The sequence below is a fragment of the Ovis aries genome, chromosome X, assembly GCF_016772045.2.
Source record: "Ovis aries strain OAR_USU_Benz2616 breed Rambouillet chromosome X, ARS-UI_Ramb_v3.0, whole genome shotgun sequence".
NCBI classification, from domain to species: Eukaryota; Metazoa; Chordata; class Mammalia; order Artiodactyla; family Bovidae; genus Ovis; species Ovis aries.
The window spans coordinates 53,356,962-53,383,022 of record NC_056080.1 but is presented as its reverse complement, the minus strand read 5'-3'; the positions used below and the strand labels follow the sequence as shown (position 1 = coordinate 53,383,022).

At 41.2% G+C, this 26,061-nt stretch overlaps 1 long non-coding RNA gene across 1 annotated transcript; it reads right to left on the bottom strand.

Annotated features, from left to right (window-relative positions):
* Window positions 1-1,348: 1,348 nt before the first annotated feature.
* LOC114111520 (uncharacterized) lies at window positions 1,349-19,946 on the bottom strand. Its single transcript, XR_006058335.2, has 2 exons — window positions 19,616-19,946; window positions 1,349-1,560 (listed from the first exon to the last, which is right to left on the bottom strand). It is a non-coding gene; the product is annotated as an uncharacterized LOC114111520 (long non-coding RNA).
* Between the last annotated feature and the right edge of the window lie 6,115 nt (window positions 19,947-26,061).

Below are 26,061 nucleotides of genomic sequence, written 5' to 3'. Positions count from 1 at the left end.
TCTGATTCTGACAGAGATTCAGTCCCCTCCCAGGTGCCGGTATCCGGGTTGATGGTCCGGATTTGGGGAACCCCGCTCTGGTGTGATGAGTGACACTGGACTATTTCTGGCTCCCTCAACCTGAGACCTCCCAGGATCCTACTGTGCACTCAGCAGGTACCTGCCTTCTCATGGACGAGGTCGGGGCACTCACCACAAGCCATAGGTGTGAGCTGGAGCACTGTGCACCGCAGGCACCTGAGATAAGGCAGCTCATCTGGAAAGCAGGCGAGAGCAGCTCTCAGAGGCAGGATGCTGGGGAAGTCACCACCCTCCGGGCCTCAAGGCTTGCACCTCTCTCTCCTTCCAACCCCTTCCCCATGGATATCTTCACCTGGCTCCTGCCCCTCCACACCGTGCAGCGGGTGTGCTGAGAGCTGGGTGGGGAGTGAGGAAGTGAGCAGAGAGGCAGCCTCAGGAGCAAAGCGGAAGGCGGGTCCCAGGGATCGGGGACAGACCCTGAGTCCCCCAGAAACTGACGCTTGGCACCGCAGAGGTGGCCGACCTTCAACCCCAGGGCACACGTGAGACCAAGGCAGGCCTCCCTCCCACCCCCAGCCTCAGCCGTTCCACGGGGTCCCCCACCACAAAAGCCACAACAGGTCTCAGCCAGTGTTTTCTGAGGCCCTACTATGCACCAGGGCCTTGGCTGAGGTGTACGTGCACCTTGGCAGCTCCCGCAGATTTCTCCCCAGCCCGGGCCTGTGCCCTCTGACTCCTCAGACACTTGCTGATGGACAAGCATTCACCGATCGATTCCCCTGCGTCCAGTTCCTGATGATTCGCATGCAATGGCTCGCTTGGCCTTGATGTCAATCACCAGATAGCCTCAAGGGAGCAGATGACCAGGCACATTCCATGGATGAGGACCCTGAGGCTCTTGAGAGGGAAGACACTTGCCCTGAGTCCCACAGCCAGGAAGTGGCAGTGCTGGGACTGGAACCCAGGATGCTTTGAGCCCAAATGTGTGCTCTGACCACTGCAGTCTGTTGCCACTGCCTTGGAGGGATTCACAGTGCCGTGAGGTGACACCCCCACCTCTCACTCCTCTCTGCAAACACCCCCTCTCCTGATCACTCAGGAAACATATACAGCTTTCCAAATCCCTTCACTGAGCCAGAACCCCACCCCTCATGGCCTCCCTGCCCCTGAGGGTCACCCTAGGCTTTTGAGGCCTGCCACTGCCCACCAACCTCCTGGCACATCCTCACTCCTGTGGCCTGGAGAGGCCAACACTTCAACATCCTGGTCAGAAATGGACTCTCACACCCGAGGGGGACACAGCAGTCCCTTTCCAGGCCAGTCGCCCTAGTGTGGGGTTAGGCAAACACATTCAATTTATTTTGAGACCGTTGACTTTCCAGGGATTACAAATTTCGAGAAGTGAAAAGGGGTGAACATTCCCCATGAACACACGAAAGTCGAAAATGGAAAAATCAGTGGATGCTCAGAGCTGATGAGAGTGTGGAGCAAATGAACTCCCGTACACTGTCCAGAGAAGTCTTCATTTGTACGAGGCCCCTGGAAAACAGGAGGGATACATCCGTTGGTTTATCGAAAAAGCAAGAGGACTTCCAGAAAATCATCTATTTCTGCTTTATTGACTATGCCAAAGGCTTTGATTGTGTGGATCACCACAAACTGTGGAAAATCCTTAAAGAGGTGGGCATACCAGACCACCTGACCTGCCTCTTGAGAAATCTGTATACAGGTCAGGAAGCAACAGTTAGAACTGGACATGGAACAACAGACTGTTTCCAAATAGGGAAAGGAGTACATCAAGGTGTGTATATTGTCACCCTGCTTATTTAACTTATATGCAGAGTACATCATGGAAACGCTGGGCTGGAGGAAGCACAAGCTGGAATCAAGATTGCCAGGAGGAAATATCAATAACCTCAGATATGGAGATGACACCACCCTTATGGCAGAAAGCAAAGAAGAACTAAAGAGCCTCTTGATGAAAGTGAAAGAGGAGAGTGAAAAAGTTGGCTTAAAGCTCAACATTCAGAAAACGAAGATCCTGGCATCCGGTCCCATCACTTCAAGGGAAATAGATGGGGAAACAGTGGAAACAGTGACAGACTTTATTTTGGGGGGGCTCCAAAACCACTGCAGATGATGCTAAGAGCTGATGAGATGCTCCTCCTCCTCCTCCTGCAGCCATGAATTCAAAAGATGCTTACTCCTTGGAAGAGAAGTTATGACCAACCCAGACAGTGTATTAAAAAGCAGAGAGATTACTTTGCCAACAAAGGTCCGTGTAGTCAAGGCTATGGTTTTTCCAGTAGTCACGTTTGGATGTGAGAGTTGGACTATAAAGAAAGCTGAGCGCAAGAGAAATGAGCTTTTGAACTGCGGTTTTGGAGAAGACTCTTGAGAGTCCCTTGCGCTGCAAGGAGATCCAACCAGTCCATCCTAAAGGAAATCAGTCCTGAATATTCGTTGGAAGGACTAATGCTGAAGCTGAAACTCCAATCATTTGGCCACCTGATGTGAAGAGCTGACTCATTTGAAAAGACTCCGACGCTGGGAAAGACTGAAAGCAGGAGGAGAAGGGGACGATGGAGGATGAGATGGGTGAATGGACACCATCACCATCATGTCCACTCAACGGACATGAGTTTGAGTAAACTCCGGAAGTTGGTAATGGACAGGGAGGCCTGGTGTGCTGCAGTCCATGGGGTCTCAAAGAGTCGGACACGAGTGAGTGCCTGAGCTGAACTCAACTGAAAGCTTGAGGCTACTTGAGGCCACCTGGATGGAGGAGGCATGAGAGATCAGCTCTAGGTGAAAGTGAGCCTTCTGAAAGCAAGGACGGAAGACATTGGAAGATGAAGCTTCACTATGAGCAGTACACCGCTTTTAGCCAGGAATTTGAGCGAGCTGAGATCCTGACAATCATGTACCTTTCAGGAAGGCAACATCTACAAATTAGCTTCTCTCTGAAGCTCTCAAGACACTGTGGTGTCCTGGCACCCAGAGTGGGGAGGCAGAGGAAGAGTCTTAGAATCAGGCCACCCTGGCAAATCTCCTCTTCCTTCTTTCCCCTACACGGGGGAGGAAATGGGCCCCAGGCCCAAGGTTCGGACTGCAGGAGGGACGAGGGCAGCAAGGGCAAGAATCAGTGCAGAAGCGTGTTCCCAGGAAATGGTGTCCAACCTCAGCTGTAGCTTCACATTCTTGCCCAAAGTACACTGTGCTCTTCTGTGTGTGGGCGGGTTTCAGAAGACTGCAGAGCCTGGCGAGAGTCCCCTGCTTGCTGCCCACAAAGAGAACATTGCGTGACTGATAAAGCCCTGAAGATTGTCATTATCAGAGGTCCACGGTTTGGATGTTGCTTACTTGCAACCCGAATGCCTCCAAATTAAACTAATACTCAAAAGATTCCCTTCATCAGTTGTCCTGGGGTTTCATTGTCCAGCAAAAATATGTGTCCATTTAAGTGTACAGGTCCAAGGCCTTTGATAAGTCTACCATGTAACTAGCACCTCAATCAAGAAGAGAACATGTCCATCACCTCATAAAGTTCCCTTCTGCTCCCTCCCAGTGAATCCCTACCATCCACGTGCAGCCTTAGGCAACTGCTGATCTCCTTTCTATTTCGCTTATAGGTTAGAATGCTCTTCACTAGAGCCTGTAATACACATCAGTGTGCAACATGTAATCTTCTCGCTCTGCCTGCTTTCCCCTCTGCCTCAACGCTTTGGAAATTCATCCATGCTGTGGCTCAAATCAGCAGACTAAATTAACATTGTTCCAATTCACAAGCTGATTATCTCTGTTGAAATGACACAGATATAACACAATCTCCCAGAACTAGTCAGTGAATTTACCTAGAGTGCAAGATACAAGATTAGAACAAAATCAACCACATTTCTATATCCTAGCGAAGAAGTGTTGGAAACTGAACTGAAGAGAGTGCTACCATGTACCACTCACAAATACCGGCGATTCTGTGTCGTGAATCTAACAAATGACAAACAGTATCTGCATGCCGTAAACCACAAAACAGTAAACAAAGAAATTGAAAACAGCCTAAGTAAATGGAAGAATGCGCCACGATCATGGATTGGCATGTTTACCACGGAAAAGATGAATGTTCTCCCTCAACTTATCTATAGATTTAATGCAAGTCTAATAAAAACCCTGGCAGCAAGTTTAGCAGGTGTAGACAAGTTGATTCTAAAGCTTATGAAAAAAGCAAAAGAAACTAAACTAACCCAAGCATTGTAAAAGGAAGAATAACATGGGAGGAGTCATATTATTATCTCATTTAAAACGTAGTAACCCACACAGAAATTGCTTGCATTCCTACACATTAACAATGAAAGATGAGAAATACAGATCAGGAATACAATCTCATTTACCACTGCAACAGAAAGAATAAGATACCTAGGAATAAACCTGCCTAAAAAGTCAAAAGACCTGTGCTCATTAAAACTATAACACACCGATGAAAGAAGCCAAAGAAGACACAATCAGATGGAGTGATATAGTCAGATGATAAAACGTCTGCCTACAACGCGGGAGACCTGAGTTCAATCCCTGGGTCGGGAAGATCTCCTGGAGAAGGAAATGGCAATCCACTCCAGTATTCTTGCCTGGAAAATGCCATGGACAGAGAAGCCTGGAAGGATACAGTCCATGGGGTCGCAAAGAGTCAGACGTGACTGAGTGACTTCACTTTTTTTCATACACACACACACACACACACACACACACTCACACACACACACTCACACACACACACTCACACTATGTTCTTGGACTGGAAGAATCAATATTGTGAAAATGACTATATAACCCAAAGCAAGTTACTGATTCAATGAAATCCCTATCAAATTACCAATGATATTTTTCACAGATTAGAAGAAAAAATTTTACATTTGCACAAAAACATGAAAGACCCCAAATAGCCAACAGAATCTTTAGAAAGGAAAAATAGAGCTAGAGGAATCAACCTTCCTGACTTCAGACTACACTACAAAGCGACAGTTATCAAGAAAGTCTGGTACTGTCACTTAAATAGAAATAAAGATCAATGGAACAGGATAGAAAGCCCAGAGATAAACCCACGCACCTATGGCCACCTAATCTATGACAGAGAGGTGAAAATACACAATGGAGAAAAGACAGCCGCTTTAATAAGTGGTGCTCGGATAACTGGACAGCTACATGTGAAAACAGCAAAATTCTGTAAAGCAATCATCCTTCAATAAAAGATTAATTAATTAAAAAACGAAATTAGAACACTTCCTACAACCATACACAAAAATAAACTCAAAATGGATTAAAGACTTAAATGTAAGCTCAGACACTATAAACTCTTGGAGGAGAGACTTCCCTAGCGGTCCATGGGCTGAGACTCCATGCTCCCATTGGAGTGGACCAGGGTTTGTTCCCTGGTAAGGGAACTAGATCTCACATTCCACAGCTAAGTTCCCACATGCCACAACTGTGGCAGTGAAAAAACAAAAGCAATATCTTTTCAAGTAAATTATAAAAAGACTCTTAGAAGGAAACATAGACAGAACACTCTCTGACATATCACAGGAAGGTCTTTTATGACCCATCGCCTAGAGTAATGAAAACAAAAACGAAAATGAACAAATGGGACCTAATTAAATCAAAAGGCAAAGGCAACCATAAACAAGACAGAGACAACCCACAGAACGGGAGAAAATATGTGTAAACGTAGCAACCGACAAGAGAGTCATCTTTAAAATATACAAACAGCTCGAGCAGCTCAATATAAAAAACGAGAAACAACCCAATCCAAAAAATGGGCCAAATACCTAAGCAAACATTTCTCCAAAGAAGACATACAGATGGTCAACAAACACAGGAAGAGATGCTGAACTTCACTAATTAGTAAAGAAACACAAATCAAAGCAACAATGGGTGTATCACCTCATACCAGAATGACCATTATCAAAATATCTGTTGTTGCTCAATCACTCAGTCATGTCTCACACTGTGACCCCATGTGACCCCACACTATAGCCCACCAGGCTCCTCTATCCACAGGATTTCCCAGGCAAGCATGCCACAGTACACTGCCTGTTCCTTCTCCAGGGGAGCTTCCCAACCCAGGGGTCAAATCCCTGTCTCATGCATTGGCGGACGGATTCTTTACCACTGTGCCACCAGGAAAGCCCTTCAAAACAGCAATCAGGTATCGCTTCACACTGGTCAGAATGGCCAACATCTAGAAACCTACCAATGATAAACGTTGTCGTGCTGGGGAGAAAAGGACACTCTCCTACCCTGTTGATGGGAATGTAAATTGGTGTAGCCACATGGAGAACAATAGGGATGTTCCTTAAAAACTAAAAGTAGAACTACTATGAGACGCAGCAATCCCATTCCTGGGCATATACCGCCCAAGGAAACCATGATTCAGAAAGATCCATGCACCCAGTGTTCCTTGCCCACAATATTTACAATAGCAACCTAAATGTCTATCGACGGAGGAATGGGTAGAGAAGATGTGATCCATATATACAGTGAAGTATTACTCAGCCATAAAAATGAACATAACTGGGCCACTTTCAGAGACGTGGATGGACCTAGAGACTGTCGTACTGAGTGAAGAAAGTCAGAAAGAGAAAAACAGATTATCTTAAACTATCACTTATATGTGGAATCTAGAGACATGACCCAGATGAACTTATTTGCAAAGCAGAAATAGAGACACAGAGGCAGAGAACAAACATATAGATATCCAAAGGGATGATTGGAAGATTGGGGTTAACACATGTACTCTACACTGCATAAGATAGACAACTAATGAGAACCTACTATATCACACAGGGAACTCTACTTAATTCTCTCTGGTGGCATAAGTGTGAAGAAAATCCAAAAACAAGAGGGGATATGTATATACATATGACAGATTCCCTTTGCTATACAGCAAACCCTAACACAAAAATTGTAAAACAACCATCCTCCAATAACAATTAATAAAAAATCTTATAAAGGGGTCTCCAAGCAAAAAAATAATAATAATAATCCTTATAAAACTACAGTAAACAAAAGTCAGTGTGACAATGGTGAAGCAATAGACCCACAAATAAAGAAACCAGAGGGAAGACCTCAGAACTAGCTTCTTCAAATATAGCCAATTCGTTCTGGACAAAGTTGCAAAAGCGATTGAATGAAGAAAGTATTGTCTTATCAGAATATGTGTGTGAAGAATGGGATGTCCATCTGAAAGAGAGTCTCATAGCTTATCCTAAAACCCGCTAAAAACGAATCTTAGACATAAACCAGGAGCATGAAACTGTAAGACATTTAAAAGAAAATGACACAAAATCTTCAGCCCTGAGTTTGGCAACAGTGTTTTAGCTATGACTCCCAAAAAATACCCCCTTGCTCTGCGAAAGATAATGTCAGGAGTTTGAGAAGACAAATCGCAGGCTGGGAGAATGTATTTTAAAATTACATAGCCAACAAAGGTCTTGTATCCAGAACATATAAAGAACTGTCAAAAGTCAACAGAAAGAAAATAGTGGAAAAAATACTTGAAGAGATACTTCAGTGAAAAGAATACATAGGGGCGACTGAGCACAGGAACGAACGTATGTTCAACTTCCCAGGCTCTCAGGCAAGTGCAAATTAAAACTGAGGTGAAATACCAGTCTTCCTATCTTAAAATTGCCAAAACACAACAAAACTAAGCAAAATGAACAAAGAAGCAAGCAAAGAAACAAACAAGCAAGAAAACATCAGACAATACCAAATGATGCTAAGGATGGGCAGCGAGTGGACTGGCCACAGGTTACTGGTGGGAATGCAGGGTGGCACAGGCACTGTGGAAAGAGACTTATTGCTTCTTATGAAGTTGAACTCATGCTTAGCCACGTGACCAACCACTTCACCCCAAAGTATTTCCCCTTGGGAAGTTTAACGTGAGTTCACACAAAAACCTGTTCAGGAATGTTATAGCAATAGCTGTGTTCATAATCAACAAAACAGAGCAACAACCCAAACAAATGTCCTTTGGCAAAGTGCATCATCTTCATTTTGGGAAGGAAAGTGAAGTCGCTCAGTCGTATCTGACTCTTTGCGACCCCATAGACTGTAGCCTACCAGGCTCCTCTGTCCATGGGATTTTCCAGGCAATAGTACTGGAGTGGATTGCCATTTCCTTCTCCAGGGCATCTTCCCGACCCAGGGATCGAGCCCAGGTCTCCCGCATTGTAGACAGACGCTTTACTGCTTTACCGTCTGAGCCACCAGGGAAGTCCTCATTTTCATATTATTGAATACTATTCAGCCCTAGAAAAGAAAGAACTATTGATACAGTCAACAATGTGGATGAAACTCAGTAACATTATGCTGAGTGATAGAAGCCAGCCTCAAGTTACTTTTAAATGGCTTGATACGTAGGATGGTCTTGAAAAGACAAATGTGCATTGTCACAGACAGCAAATTGGCGGTGCCTTGGTTCAGCGTGGGAGTAGAGCATGGCTGCAAAAGGATAGCTCTGGGGACGTCTTGGGGGTTGCAGAAATGTTCTGTATACTGATTGTGGTGGTGGTTACAAGAAGCTTCAGAAGTGCTGAAATTCCTAAAATTGGATGTCCAGAAGATGATGATGCCACCAAACATTAATTTTAAAATAAAGGTAAAGAAATAATGATAAACAGTCCTTCAAACGAGCAAGCGAACAAAAGCTTTCATAATTCTCCAGCAGTGGCCTGCACAATAGAAAATACTGAATGCATTTATTTCGGATAAATGAAAACCACGTCAAATATGAGCACAGATCAACACAAAGGAGCAAACATCTATACAAATGGTAAATATGTGGGGGACTGGGAGGGGAATGGTTTCTAAAAGACTGAGGTAACTGAATGTTTCCAAGAGCAATAACAATGCATTATCTGGGATATAATGTACGTTTTAAGAATTGTATGGAAACAAAAGCAAATGGACAGGATTATAAAAATAAAGGTGTTGGTGGGGGTAAAGAATCTTATTCTTTGAAAGTGAAAAGTCAAACTTTAAATACATATGGTATATTCTCTACAGGAACCACTTACATATAAAACAAAAGGAATAAGTAATAATATGTACATTAAAATGGAATGCTGAGAACTACATCAGCAGTACAGAAGATGGCAAGGGAATTGGGTGAAAGGGAAAAAGGGACACCTTGAGGAAATATGGAAAGAAAGAAGAGAAATATAGAAGAAAGAGAAAGAAAGAAAAGGAGGCATGAAGGAAAGGAAGAAAAGAGGGAAAGAAATTGACTTGAAATAAGATGACGGATTCAAAGCCAATACTATTTCTTCTTAAACTATATGTAAACACCCTGAACTTTCCAAGGAAAAGGTGGAGATTTCTAGATAGAATAGGTGCAAGATTCCATAATTTGTTGTTAAATAGAAACTCATGTTAGTTTAGAGACAGAGGCAGGTTAAATGGAAAAGGGTTGGAGACAATAGGCCATATGTGAAGGTAAATTCTAAGACAAAATGAGAAGGTATGATAAAGGATAAGGTCGATTGTTGGATCAGGAGTATTAGTCAGTGATAAACAAGCATATTTAATAATGGGGGGAAAAGGGCTAATTACTCAGGAAAACACAACAGTCCTCAATGCACTGGACAATTGAACTTTCAATTACATAAAGGGAAAACAGACTGAACTTAAAGGAGATCTAGATAGACAAATGCATTTAACATTTGGAACATTCAAACATTGTTTCTGAGATTTCTATATAGTAAGTAGGCAGAAGGCCAGCAGTTATAAAGAGAACTTTAACAACATTCTCAACTACTTAGACCTAATTATAGCACAGTCCTCTCAATAGCAGCAGAAAACACATCCTCTTCAAAGGCACGTGGGACATGCACCAAGAAAGAGCCTCTCATAGGATTAGAAAACAATACGCCATCAATTAAGAAGGATTAAAGTCATGTAGAGGATGTCCTCTGGGGCACAGTGGAATAAATCAAGAAATTCATAGCAAGAAGATTTCTAGAGAATCCCCAGACTTTGTAATTTAACAAAGATTTCAAAATAACACACCATCAAAGAGACACTACGGAAATTTGAAAGTATTATCAACTAAAGGGAAATGTAAACACAACATATCAACTTTGGTGTGATTAAGTTAAAGCCTTGGCTAGAGAGAAATTTGCTCTTTGCGTGATTATATTTAGAAAGAGGAAAGGGCTAACATCAAGGAACTGCAAGACTGAGATGCCACCAAAAGAAGTCAAAATTAATCTGAGAGGAAGTAGAAGGAAACAATAAAGATAGCAATGAAATGGAAAACAAAGAAGTCATAGAGAAAATACAATAGAGTTGAGGATCTTGAGGTGTGGAGATTATCCTGGATGATCTTGGTGGACCAATGTAATCACAAAGGTCTTATTTATAAGGGGTGGCAGGAAAATGAGACTGAAGAGTAGGAGATGCGATGTCAGAAGCAGAGGTCAGAGGGGTGAGAAGCTGGAAGATGCTAGGCTGCTGCCTTTGAACATGGAGAAAGGGGCAGGATCCAAGGAGTAGAGGTGGCCTCTAACATAGGAAAGGCATGGGACAGATTCTTCCCTAGTAGTCTCAGAGGAACAGAACACTGTGGACACACTGTCTTTGGCCCTGTTAAAACCCATTTCACACTTCTGACCTCCAGAATGGTAAGATAACAAAACTGTCTTGTGCTAAGCCAAGCATGTGGTAATTCATTATAGCTGCAGGAGAATACTAATATAATTCAGAAAAAGCACTTAACAGAATGTAACATTCTACTCGGGCTCAGATGGTAAGAAATCTACCTGCAATGCAGGAGAGCTGGGTTCAATCCCTGGGTGGGGAAGATACCCCGGAGAATCGCCTGGTAACCCAGTCCAGTATTCTTGCCTAGAAAATTCCATGGACAGAGGAGCCTGGTGGGCTACAGTCCATGTGGCAGCAAAGAGTTGGACATGACTGAGCGACTAACACTTTCACTTTTCCAATAATCTGCCCAGATTAAGAATTCTCTGGAAACTGGAAACAGGAGAGAGACCCTAACCTGATAAATGTCACCAAGAACACACTTCACAGTTAAAAAGCTAAGGACTTTCCCCCTAAGATCTCTCATCACTCCTGATTGGCCCTGGACTGGCAGTCCTAAGTAGGGCATTAAGACAAGATTTTAAAAATATACTTGAAAGTATACAAAGTGAAAATGGAGGAGTAAAACTGTTTTTATTCATAGAGGAAATAATCAGTGCATGGAAAATCTTTAACTAGCTTTTTAAAAACTGTCTAGAATTACTACCACTAAGATAAGCAACTTTTCAAAATATGAGGTCAGCAGACAAAAATGAGTTACAGTTATCTGATGAATTTATTTTCAGAGCAGCAATGGAGAAACAGACATAAATAACAGGCCTATAGATACGCAGGGAGGGGAGGAGGGAGACAGTGAGATGCATGGAGAGAGTAACGTGGATACAGACATACTGTATGTAAAATAGACAGCCAATGGGAATTTTCTAGATGACTTAGGGAACTCAAACAGGAGCTCTTTGACATCTAGAAGAGTGGGATGGGAAGGGAGATGGAAAGGAGATTTGTGTGGGAGGGAACATGGGTGTCCCTATGGCCGATTCTCATTGATGTTTGACAGAAAACCACAAAATTCTGTTAAGCAATTATCCTTCAATTAAAAATAAATAAGTAAAATAATATCTAAAATAGCTTCCAAGTGAAATTACACAGAACAAATATACAAATTATATGTAAAATATTAAAATATGTCCTAACACAATCAAAGAAATCAATTATAGTTATTTAATGGAGAAACAAGTAGAATTTTAAATGAAATTATAACATGCAAAACATGAACCACTTACAGGTGAAATTAACAAAATGTGAATGGAGTACAAAATGATACACAGTAAGAATTGCTGAGAGAAATTCACAGCTAAGTAAATAATTGGAGCATGTGTTTGAATTTTCAGAATCAATAGTGTTAAGAAGCAAATTATCCCACAGTTGATCTATTGATACAGAGCATGTCAAATGATTAGAAAGCAACAAGATAATTCTACAACTTTTACTGACATACAAAGGATTGGAATAGTCCAAATAACACAGAAAGAGAACTACATATTTGGAATGCTCATATTGGCTAACTTTGTAAATTACTGCAAAGGTACAGTCATGGGACTTTCCTGGTGGTCCAGTGGTAAAGACTCCACACTTTCAATGAATGAAGAGAAAGAGTGACCTCTGAGCCAACCAAAAGACATGGAAGCAATGAATATGAAGTAGAAGGCAAATATGTGGGCATATATAAATGATACTGGTTTTATAAACTTATACTAAAAATAATTATCTCTTGAAGTTAAAACCATATGTGTTTGTGTATTTATATCTGTGAGGGATTAAAAGTCATGAAAGCAGCAATATTAAAGTAAGGAAAGGGTAAATATGGACCAAGTGTTCTAACATATGCACAAATTTTGGGGATGAGAAAAAGAGACCAATTTATTTCAGATTTTGAAGAGTTAAGATTTCAAGTTGTAGTCTCCCAGTAACCTCTAGACTTGGATTACTGTTGACACTGAATGGTTTGTTTTGGAAATAAACAGAGATCATTCTGTCATTTTTGAGATTGCACCCAAATACTGCATTTCAGACTCCTTTGTTGACTATGAGGGCTACTTCATTCCTTCTAAGGGATTCTTGCCCACAGTAGTAGATATAATGGTCATCCAAATTAAATTTGCCTATTCCAATTCATTTTAGATCACTGATTCCTAAAATGTCCATGTTCACTATTGCCATCTCCTGTTTGATCACTTCAAATTTATACCTTGATTCATAGACCTAACATTCCAGGTTCCTATGCAATATTGTTCTTTCAGTTTAGTTCAGTCGCTCAGTCGTGTCCGACTCTTTGCGATCCCATGAATCGCAGCACGCCAGGCCTCCCTGTCCATCACCAACTCCCGGAGTTCACTCAGACTCACGTCCATCTAGTCAGTGATGCCATCCAGCCATCTCATCCTCTGTCGTCCCCTTCTCCTCCTGCCCCCAATCCCTCCCAGCATCAGAGTCTTTTCCAATGAGTCAACTCTTCGCATGAGGTGGCCAAAGTACTGGAGCTTCAGCTTTAGCATCATTCCTTCCAAAGAAATCCCAGGGCTGATCTCCTTCAGAAAGGACTGGTTGGATCTCCTTGCAGTCCCAGGGACTCTCAAGAGTCTTCTCCAACACCACAGTTCAAAAGCATCAATTCTTCAGTGCTCAGCTTCAGAATGGACTGGTTGGATCTCCTTGTTCTTTACAGCATTGAATTTTACTCCCATTACTAGTCACATCCACAACTAGGTGTTGTTTTTGCTTTCGCTCTATCTCTTCATTCTTTCTGGAGTTATTTCTCCCCTCTTCTCCAGTAGCATATTGGGCACCTACAGACCTGGGGAGTTCATCTTTCAGTGTTGCATTTTTTTGCCTTTTCATACTGTTCATGGGGTTCTCAAGGCAAGAATGTTAAAGTGGTTTGCCATTCCCTTCTCCAGTGGGCCACATTTATCAGAACTCTCGATGACGGCCCATCCATCTTGGGTAGCCCTACATGGCATGGCTCATAGTTTCACTGTGTTAGACAAGTCTGTGAATCATTTGATCAGTTTGGTTAGTTTTCTGTGACTGTGATTTTCATTCTGTTTGCCCTCTGATCGATAAGGATTAAGAGGCTTGTAGAAGCTTCCTGATGGGAGGGATTGGCTGCGGGGGAATCTGGGTCTTGTTCGGGGCTGTGTTCCCACCCTGTTGTTTGGCCTGAGGCCCAACTATGGTAGGGTTAATGGTGGTAATGGTGGCCTCCTTCTAAAGGGCTTATGCCAGCACTGTTGTATTCAGTGTCCCTGACCCTGGGGGCAACAGAATGATCTCTGTTCCTTTCTAAGGCAAACATTTCGATATCACAGTAATCCAAGTCTATGCTCCAATCACTAATGATGAGAACCTGAGGTTGAACGGTTTTATGAACACATACAAGACCTTCTAGAACTAACACGGAAAAAAAGGTGTCCTTTTCATCATAGGGGATTGGAATGCAAAAGTAGAAATTCAAGAGATACCTGGATTAACAGGCAAGTTTGGCCTTGGAGTATAAAATGAAGCAGGGCAAAGGCTAACAGCTCTGCCAAGAGAATGCATTGGTCATAACAAACACCCTCTTCCAACAACACAAGAGATGACTCTATACATCCCATCACCAGATAGTCAATGCTGAAATCAGATTGATTATATTCCTTGCAGCCAAAGATGGGGACTCTCTATACAGTCAGCAAAAACAAGACCATGAGCTGACTGTGGCTCAGATCATGAAATCCTCATTGCCAAATTCAAACTTAAATTGAAGAAAGTAGGGAAAATACTAGACCATTCACATATAACCGAAATCAAATCCCTTACAATTATACAGTGGAAGTGACATATAGATTCAAGGGATTAGTTCTTATAGACAGAGTGCCAGAAGAACTATGGACAGAGGTTTATGACATGGTACAGGAGGCAGTGATCAAAACCACCCATAAGAAAAAGAAATACAAAAGGGTAAAATGGCTGTCTGAGGAGGGCTTACAAATAGCTGAGCAAAGAAGAGAAGCTAAAGGCAAAGGAGAAAAGGAAAGATATACCCTTCTAAATGCAGAGTTACAAAGAATAGCAAGGAGAGATAAGAAAGCCTTCCTAAGCGATCAGTGCAAAGAAACAGAGCAAAAAAATAGAATGAGAAAGACTAGAGATCTCTTCAAGAAAATTTGAAACACTAAGTGAACATTTCATGCAAAGATAGGCACAATAAAGGATAGAAACTCTATGGACCTAACAGAAGCAGAAGATATTAAGAAGAGGTGGCAAGAATACACAGAAGAACTATGTAAAAAAGATCTTCATGATCCAGATAACCATGATGGTGTGATCACCCACCTAGAGCCAGACATCCTGGAATGTGAAGTCAAGTGGGCCTTAGGAAGCATCACTAAGAACAAAGCTAGTGGAGGTGATGGAATTCCAGTTGAGCTATTTCAAATCCTAAAAGATGATGCTGTGAAAGTGCTGCAGTCAATATGCCAGCAAATTTGGAAAACTCGGCAGTGGCCACAAGACTGGAAAAGGTCAGTTTTATTCCAATCCCAAAGAAAGGCAATGCCAAAGAATGCTCAAACTACTGCACAATTGCACTCATCTCACATGCTAGTAAAGTAATGCTCAAAATTCTCCAAGCTAGGCTTCAACAATACGTGAACCATGGACTTCCAGATAGATGTTCAAGCTGGTTTTAGAAAAGGCAGAGAAACTAGAGATCAAATTGCCAGCATGTTGGATCATAGAAAAAGCAAGAGAATCCCAGAAAAACATTTATTTCTGCTTTATTGACTACTCTAAAGCCTTTGACTGTGTGTATCACAACAAACAGTGGAAAATTCCCAAAGAGATGGGAATACCAGACCACCTTACCTGCCTCCTGAGAAACCTATATGCAGGTCAAGATGCTATAGTTAGAACCGAACATGGAACAACAGACTAGTTCCAAATTGGGAAAGGAATATGTCAAGGCTGTAAATTGTCACCCTGCTTATTTAACTTATATGCAGAGTACATCCTGCAAAATTCCAGGCTGGTTGAAGCACAAGCTGGAGTCAAGACTGCACAGAGAAACATCAATAACCTCAGATATGCATATGATACCATCTTTATGGCAGAAAGTGAAGAGGAACTAAAGAGTCTTTTGATGAAAGTGAAAAAGGAGAGTGACTGCTGGCTTAAAACTCAACATTCAGAAAACGAAGATCAGTTCAGTTCAGTTCAGTCACTCAGTCATGTCCAGCTCTTTGCGACCCCATGAATCGCAGCACGCCAGGCCTCCCTGTCCATCAGCAATGCCCGGAGTTCACTCAGACTCACATCCATCGAGTCAGTGATGCCATCCAGCCATCTCATCCTCTGTTGTCCCCTTCTCCTCCTACCCCCAATCCCTCCCAGCATCAGAGTCTTTTCCAATGAGTCAACTCTTCACATGAGGTGGCCAAAGTACTGAAGTTTCAACTTTAGCATCACTTCATGGCAAACAGATGAGGAAACAATGGAAACAGTGATAGACTTTATTTTCTTGGGGTCCAAAAATCATTGCAGATGGTGACTGTAGCCATTAGGTTAAAAGACACTTGCTCCATGGAAGAAAAGCTATGACCAACCTAGAGAGCATATTATAAAGCAGAGACATTAGTTTGCCCACAAAGATCCATCTAGTCAAATCTATGGTTTTTCCAGTAGTCATGTATAGATGTGAGAGTTGGACCCATAAGGAAGGCTGAGCACCAGAGATTCGATGCTTTTGAAGAAGACTCTTGAGAGTCCCTTGGACTGCAAGAAGATCCAACCAGTCAATCCTAAAGGAAGTCAGTCCTGAATATTCATTGGAAGGACTGATGCTGAAGCTGAACCTCCAATACTTTGGCCACCTGATGCAAAGAACTGACTCATTTGAAAAGATCCTGATGCTGGGAAAGATTGAAGGTAGGAGGAGATGTTCCCAGCATCAGGATCTTTTCAAATGAGACAGTTCTTCGCATCAGGTGGCCAAAGTATTGGAGGTTCAGCTTCAGCATCAGTCCTTCCAATGAATATTCAGGACTGATTTCCTCATGTCCATCACTGACTCGATGGACATGACTTTGAGCAAGCTCTGGGAGTTGGTGATGGATAGGGAAGCCTGGCATGCTGCAGTCCATGGGTTGCAAAGAGTCAGACACGAGTAGGCCACTGAACTGAACTGAACTGAACTGTGTAATCACTAAAAGAATAATAAATACTGAATAACTATCAAGGTGATAGAATTGGGAAACAGAAAGAAAGTGAAATTAATCAAAGAGAAGACAAAATGTAAGAGATAAATGAGCCTAGAGAAATGTTTATATTAGAATAGAAGATAGTAACATGGTAGATATAAAATTAAGTATAACAATAATCTCATTAAAGGTAAATACTCCAGTCAAGGGAAAAAAAGCAACAAAGATTAACAAGCTGAAGGAAGAAGGAGGAGGAGGAAGTGGAAAGCATTAGGCAGAAGATGGAAAAGAAGACAATGTATGCTTCACGGTATACGCTACTTCAAATACAAGCATACAGAAAATTAATATTATGAATTGGTAAAATATGTACCTGAAAAATATTGATCAAAACAAGCTGGTGTAGCTTGATTTCTATCAAAACTTTGGCCTCTGAGGCAAAAAGACATTTACTTATGTAAATGTTATAATTATTAACTTAAAAATCATAAATTACTCAAATTCACCAGGAAAATAATACAATTATGAGTCTGTTTTCACTGAATAATGTGGTTTCAGTATATGACGTAAACCTTGGCACAGTTGCAGGGACATATATATTACTCCACCATCATAGCGGGAGATTTCAGAACACTTCTCTCAGTGAATGATACAACACATACATAAAAATTTGCAAAGACATGAGAGATTTGAAAAGTACAGTGAACACACGTAGCAATATATATTTATGCATTCTATCTCATTCAACTCCACAACTGCAAGATACACAGTCTTTTCAATGCTAATGATGTTTACCAAAAAAGACCACATGTTGACCATAAAGCAAGTCTTCCGAAAATTTCAAGACAATGAAATAGGAGTATATTCCCTGACCAAAATGCTATTCAGCTGTAAGTTGATTAATGATGATAATTAGAAAATCCCTTGCATGTTTTAAAATTAATATCCTTCAGAGGATTTTCCTGGTTGTACAGTGGCTAAGACTCCAAGCTCCCAATGCAGGGGCCTGGGTGTCATCCCCGGTCAGGGAACTAGATTTCATATGCCGCAACTAAGGATTTGCATGCTGCAACTAAAGAGATCCTACATGCTGCAACTAAACATCCTGTATGCCACAACTAAGACTAGGTGCTCAGACAAATTATATACATCCTTCTAAACTACGCAGAGCTCAAAGAAGAAAGCAGGAGTAGCAATACTCATATCCGATAAAATAGACTTTAAAACAAAGGCTGTGAAAAGAGACAAAGAAGGCCACTACATAATGATCAAAGGATCAATCCAAGAAGAAGATATAACAATTATAAATATATATACACCCAACATAGGAGCACCGCAATATGTAAGACAAATGCTAACAAGTATGAAAGAGGAAATTAACAGTAACACAATAATAGTGGGAGACTTAAATACCCCACTCACACCTATGGACAGATCGACTAAACAGAAAATTAACAAAGAAACACAAACTTTAAATGATACAATAGACCAGTTAGACCTAATTGATATCTATAGGACATTTCACTGCAAAACAATGAATTTCACCTTTTTCTCAAGTGCACATGGAACCTTCTCTACGATAGATCACATCCTGGGCCATAAATCTAACCTTGATAAATTCAAAAAATTGAAATCATTCCAAGCATCTTTTCTGACTATAATGCATTAAGATTAGATCTCAATTACAGGAGAAAAACTATTAAAAATTCCAACATATGGAGGCTGAACAACACGCTTCTGAATAACCAACAAATCACAGAAGAAATCAAAAATGAAATCAAAATATGCATAGAAAGAAATGAAAATTAAAACACAACAACCCAAAACCTGTGGGACACTATAAAAGCAGTGCTAAGGGGAAAGTTCATAGCAATACAGGCATACCTCAAGAAACAAGAAAAAAGTCAAATAAATAACCTAACTCTAAAGCACCTAGAGCAACTAGAAAAGGAAGAAATAGAGAACCCCAGAGTCAGTAGAAGGAAAGAAATCTTAAAAATTAGGGCAGAGAGGAGGAAGGAAAGATGGCGGAGGAATAGGACGGGAAGACCACTTTCTCCCTCACAAATTCCTCAAAAGAACATTTCAACGCTGAGCAAACTTCACAAAACAACTTCTGTAGGCTGGCAGAGGACATCAGGCAACCAGAAAAGCAGACCATTGTCTTCAAAAACACGTAGGATAAAATATAAAAGACGAAAAAGGAGACAAAGGAGGTGGGGAGGGAGCTTCATCCCGGGAAGGGAAGCCCATCCCGGGAAGGGAATTTGAAGAAGACAGGTTTCCAAACACCAGGAAACACTCTCCCTGCCGAGTCTGTGGCAGGAAAACACAGAGGAAACATAACAGCCTTGGAAACACAGAGGGCAACATAACAGGAAGGAAAAATAGATAAATAATTAAAACCAACAGATTACAAGCCCAACAGTAACTCCCCCAGCGGAAAAGCAGCACAGACGCCTGCATCCGCCATTGGGAAGTGGGGGCAGGGCAGGGACGCGCGGGAGGCGCGGGCTGCAGAGCTTTGTAAGAATCGGGCAGGAACGCCCCATGCGCAACCAGAACAAACTAACTTGGGCTAGCAAATCAGACTGTGGGATAGCTACCACGCGAAAAGCTCGAACATAAGACACCGCCAGGACCGAGCACAGAACAAAGGACGGAACGGAAAAAGCCGACTGCAGACCATCCCCCGCCGGGGACAGGCAGCCAGAGCCGTAAGGTCTGGAAAGGGGCAATTGCAGACCCGGAGAGACTTTACTTACCTAACTGCAAGCAGGCTCCTTTGCTAAGACTTCTGGGGGTGCTGGACAGTCACAGTCTGCCTCACGGGGTGCGCCAGCGGTCCACCCAGAAAGCTGAGCAGCAGCGGCAGAAAAGGTGACAAGCCGTGGCGATCGCGCTCGCCAAACTCCTGAGCTACTCGGACCTGGGAAGGGCACAAAGCGCAGTCCCAGCCGAATCTGTGCCTCTGAGGGCTGCCTGAGCGCCGAACCTGAGCGGCTTGGACCGGGGAAGTGCATGCAGCCTAGGGCAGGCCCCAGACGGTTCCCGGCTGAGCATCCTAGAACCAGAGCGGTTTGTGCGCCGCAAGAAAGGACAGGTCAAGCGGGGCAGAGATACTGTGTACACAGGACAGTGCTATTTGTTTGCAGCATCCCCCCTCCCCACAGCGCGACTGAACTAGTGAGCCTAAAAAACCAGCAAACAGAAGAAGTTAAACAGAGGGAACCACCTTGGAAGTGATCCCACATGGCCCATAACACCAGAAAGGGACAGATATATATTTTTAATATTTTTAAAATCATTCCGGTTTTTTTTTGCTTTTTTTTTCTAACTGTTTTTTTAATTGTTAAGTCTTCTATTGCTCCTCTAATTTTTATTTCTCTAACCTATTATTACTATTTTTTTAAAAGACTTTTTTTTTTAAGGCAAACACCATATATAGTCTTTGGATGGTTGTTGATGTTTTTTGGGTTTTTTTTGATTGTTTGTCTGTCTGTTTGTTTGTTTTTTTAATAATTCATTTTCTTTCTTTTTTTCTCTTTCTTCCTTTTTCCTTCTGCTTCTCTTTAATATTGTATCTTTGAAAATCCAACCTCTACTCTAGATTTTTAATCTTTGCTCTTAGGTGTTTATTGCCAATTTTGTACATTTAAAAACCCAAACTTCACTACCCCAGTTTACCTGAGAGCGAGATTACTGGCTTGACCACTCTCTCCTCCTCTGGACTCTCCTTTTTCTCCACCAGGTGGCCTCTGTCTCTTTTCTCCCCCATCTCTCCTCTATCCAACTCTGTGAATCTCTGTGTGTTCCAGACGGTGGGGAACACCTAAGGAACAGGTTACTGGCAGGATTTGTCTCTCTTCTACTCATTTCTCTCTCTGATCCTCCTGGTCACCTCTGTCTACTTCCTCCCTCTCCTCTTCCCCGTATAACTCTGTAAATACCTCTGAGCGGTCCAGACTATAGAGCGCACATAAGGAAGTGACTACTGGCTAGCTTGCTCTCTTCTCTTTTGATCTCACCGCATCTCATTCCAGTTACCTCTAACTACCTCCTCCATCTTCTCTTCTCCTTATAACCGAGTGAACCTCTCTGAGTGTCCCTCAATGTGGAGAAACTTTTCATCTTTAACCTAGATGTTTTATCATCGGTGCTGTATAGATGGAGAAGTCTAGAGGCTACTGTAAAAATAAAACTGAAAACCAGAAGCAGGAGGCTTAAATCCAAAGCCTGAAAACATTAGAGAACTCTTGAATTCAGGGAACATTAAGCAATAGGAGCTCATCAAATGCCTTCATACCTACACCGAAACCAAGCTCCACCCAAGGGCCAACAAGTTCCAAAACAAGACATACCACACAAATTCTCCAGCAACACAGGAACACTCCCCTGAGCTTCAATATACAGGCAGCTCAAAACTATCCCAAAACCTTTGATGTCTCATAACCCATTACGGGTTACTCCACTGCACTCCAGAGAGAAGAAACCCAGCTCCACCCACCAAAACTCCAACAGAAGCCTCCCTAACCAGGAAACCTTGACAAGCCACTGATAGAACCCCACCCAAAGTGAGGAAGCTCCATAATAAAGAGAACTCCACAAATTACCAGAATATAAAAAGGCCACCCCAAACGCAGCAATATAACCAAGATGAAGAGACAGAGGAATACACAGCAGGTAAAGGAACCGGAGAGTTTCCCACCAAACCAAACAAAAGAGGAAGAAGTAGGGAATCTACCGGAGAAGGAATTCCGAATATTGATAGTGAAAATGAGCCAAAATCTTGAAATCAAAATGGAATCACAGATAAATAGGCTAGAGACAAAGATTGAGAAGATGCAAGAAAGGTTTAACAAGGACCTAGAAGAAATAAAAAAGAGTCAAAATATAATGAATCACGCAATAAATGAGATCAGAAACACTCTGGAGGCAACAATTAGTAGAATAACGGAGGCAGAAGATAGGATTAGTGAAATAGAATATAGAATGGTAGAAATAAATGAATCAGAGAGGAAACAAGAAAAACGAATTAAAAGAAAAGAGGACAATCTCAGAGACCTCCAGGACAATATGAATCACTCCAACATTCGAATTATAGGAGTCCCAGAAGAAGAAGACAGAAAGAAAGATCATGAGAAAATCCTTGAGGAGATAATAGTTGAAAACTTCCCTAAAATGGGGAAGGAAATAATCACCCAAGTCCAAGAAACACAGAGAGTTCCAAATAGGATCAACCCAAGGCGAAACACCCCAAGACACATATTAATCAAATTAACAAAGATCAAACACAAAGAACAAATATTAAAAGCAGCAAGGGAAAAACAACAAATAACACACAAGGGGATTCCCATAAGGATAACAGCTGATCTTTCGATAGAAACTCTTCAGGCCAGGAGGGAATGGCAAGACATACTTAAAGTGATGAAAGACAATAACCTACAGCCCAGATTACTGTACCCAGCAAGGATCTCATTCAAATATGAAGGAGAAATCAAAAGCTTTACAGACAAGCAAAAGCTGAGAGAATTCAGCACCACCAAACCAGCTCTCCAACAAATTCTAAAGGATATTCTCTAGACAGGAAACACGAAAGGGTGTATAAACCCGAACCCAAAACAATAAAGTAAATGGTAACGGGATCATACTTATCAATAATTACCTTAAACGTAAATGGGTTGAACGCCCCAACCAAAGACAAAGACTGACTGAATGGATACAAAAACAAGACCCCTCTATATGCTGCTTACAAGAGACCCACCTCAAAACAAGGGACACATACAGACTGAAAGGGAAGGGCTGGAAAAAGATATACCACGCAAATAGAGACCAAAAGAAAGCAGGAGTGGCAATATTCATATCCAATAAAATAGACTTTAAAACAAAGGCTGTGAAAAGAGACAAAGAAGGCCACTACATAATGAACAAAGGAACAATCCAAGAAGAAGATATAACAATTATAAATATATATGCACCCAATATAGGAGCACCGCAATATGTAAGACAAATGCTAACAAGTATGAAAGGGGAAATCAACAATAACACAATAATAGTGGGAGACTTCAATACCCCACTCACACCTATGGACAGATCAACTAAACAGAAAATTAACAAAGAAACGCAAACTTTAAACGATACATTAGATCAGTTAGACCTAATTGATATCTACAGGACATTTCACCCCAAAACAATGAATTTCACCTTTTTTTCAAGTGCTCATGGAACCTTCTCCAGGATAGATCACATCCTGGGCCATAAATCTAACCTTGATAAATTCAAAAAAATCGAAATCATTCCAAGGATCTTTTCTGACCATAAGGCATTAAGATTAGATCTCAACTACAGGAGAAAAACTATTAAAAATTCCAACATATGGAGGTTGGACAACACACTTCTGAATAACCAACAAATCACAGAAGAAATCAAAAAAGAAATCAAAATATGCATAGAAACTAATGAAAATGAAAACACAACAACCCAAAACCTGTGGGACACTATAAAAGCAGTGCTAAGGGAAAGTTCATAGCAATACAGGCGTACCTCAAGAAACAAGAAAAAAGTCAAATAAATAACCTAACTCTGCAACTAAAGCAACTAGAAAAGGAAGAGTTGGAGAACCCCAGAGTTAGTAGAAGGAAAGAAATCTTAAAAATTAGGGCAGAAATAAATGCAAAAGAAACAAAAGAGACCATAGCAAACATCAACAAAGCCAAAAGCTGGTTCTTTGAAAGGATAAATAAAATTGACAAACCATTAGCCAGACTCATCAAGAAGCAAAGAGAGAAAAATCAAATCAATAAAATTAGAAATGAAAATGGAGAGATCACAACAGACAACACAGAAATACAAAGGATCATAAGAGACTACTATCAGCAGTTGTATGCCAATAAAATGGACAACGTGGAAGAAATGGACAAATTCTTAGAAAAGTACAATTTTCCAAAACTGAACCAGGAACACATAGAAAATCTTAACAGACCCATCACAAGCACAGAAATTGAAACTGTAATCAGAAATCTTCCAGCAAACAAAAGCCCAGGTCCAGACGGCTTCACAGCTGAATTCTACCAAAAATTTCGAGAAGAGCTAACACCTATCCTCCTCAAACTCTTCCAGAAAATCGCAGAGGAAGGTAAACTTCCGAACTCATTCTATGAGGCCACCATCACCCTAATACCAAAACCTGACAAAGATGTCACAAAAAAAGAAAACTACAGGCCAATATCACTGATGAACATAGATGCAAAAATCCTCAACAAAATTCTAGTAATCAGAATCCAACAACACATTAAAAAGATCATACACCATGACCAAGTGGGCTTTATCCCAGGGATGCAAGGATTCTTCAATATCCGCAAATCAATCAATGTAATTCACCACATTAACCAATTGAAAAATAAAAACCATATGATTATCTCAATAGATGCAGAGAAGGCCTTTGACAAAATTCAACATCCATTTATGATAAAAACTCTCCAGAAAGCAGGAATAGAAGGAACATACCTCAACATAATAAAAGCTATATATGACAAACCCACAGCAAACATTATCCTCAATGGTGAAAAATTGAAAGCATTTCCCTAAAGTCAGGAACAAGACAAGGGTGTCCACTTTCACCGCTACTATTCAACATAGTTCTGGAAGTTTTGGCCACAGCAATCAGAGCAGAAAAAGAAATAAAAGGAATCCAAATTGGAAAAGAAGAAGTAAAACTCTCACTGTTTGCAGATGACTTGATCCTCTACATGGAAAACCCTAAAGACTCCACCAGAAAATTACTAGAGCTCATCAATGAATATAGTAAAGTTGCAGGATATAAAATCAACACACAGAAATCCCTTGCATTCCTATACATGAATAATGAGAAAGTAGAAAAAGAAATTAAGGAAACAATTCCATTCACCATTGCAACGAAAAGAATAAAATACTTAGGAATATACCTACCTAAAGAAACTAAAGACCTATATATAGAAAACTATAAGACACTGATGAAAGAAATCAAAGAGGACACTAATAGATGGAGAAATATACCATGTTCATGGATCGGAAGAATCAATATAGTGAAGATGAGTATACTACCCAAAGCAATTTACAAATTCAATGCAATCCCTATCAAGCTACCAGCCATATTTTTCACAGAACTAGAACAAATAATTTCAAGATTTGTATGGAAATACAAAAAAACTCGAATAGCCAAAGCAATCTTGAGAAAGAAGAATGGAACTGGAGGAATCAACTTGCCTGACTTCAAGCTCTACTACAAAGCCACAGTCATCAAGACAGTATGGTACTGGCACAAAGACAGACACATAGATCAATGGAACAAAATAGAAAGCCCAGAGATAAATCCACACACATATGGACACCTTATCTTTGACAAAGGAGGCAAGAATATACAATGGAGTAAAGACAATCTCTTTAACAAGTGGTGCTTGGAAACTGGTCAACCACTTGCAAAACAATGAAACTAGATCACTTTCTAACACCGTACACAAAAAATAAACTCAAAATGGATTAAAGATCTAAATGTAAGATCAGAAACTATAAAACTCCCAGAGGAGAATATAGGCAAAACACTCTCAGAAATAAATCACAGCAGGATCCTCTATGATCCACCTCCCAGAATACTGGAAATAAAAGCAAAAATAAACAAATGGGATCTAATTAAAATTAAAAGCTTCTGCACAACAAAGGAAACTATAAGCAAGGTGAAAAGACAGCCTTCTGAATGGGAGAAAATAATAGCAAATGAAGCAACTGACAAACAACTAATCTCAAAAATATACAAGCAACTTATGCAGCTCAAGTCCAGAAAAATAAACGACCCAATCAAAAAATGGGCCAAAGAACTAAATAGACATTTCTCCAAAAGAAGACATACGGATGGCTAACAAACACATGAAAAGATGCTCAACATCACTCATTATTAGAGAAATGCAAATCAAAACCACAATGAGGTACCATTTCACACCAGTCAGAATGGCTGCGATCCAAAAATCTGCAAGCAATAAATGGTGGTGAGGGTGTGGAGAAAGGGAACCCTCCTACACTGTTGGTGGGAATGCAAACTAGTACAGCCACTATGGAGAACAGTGTGGAGATTCCTTAAAAATTGCAAATAGAACTACCTTATGACCCAGCAATCCCACTGCTGGGCATACACACCAAGGAAACCAGAATTGAAAGAGACACATGTACCCCAATGTTC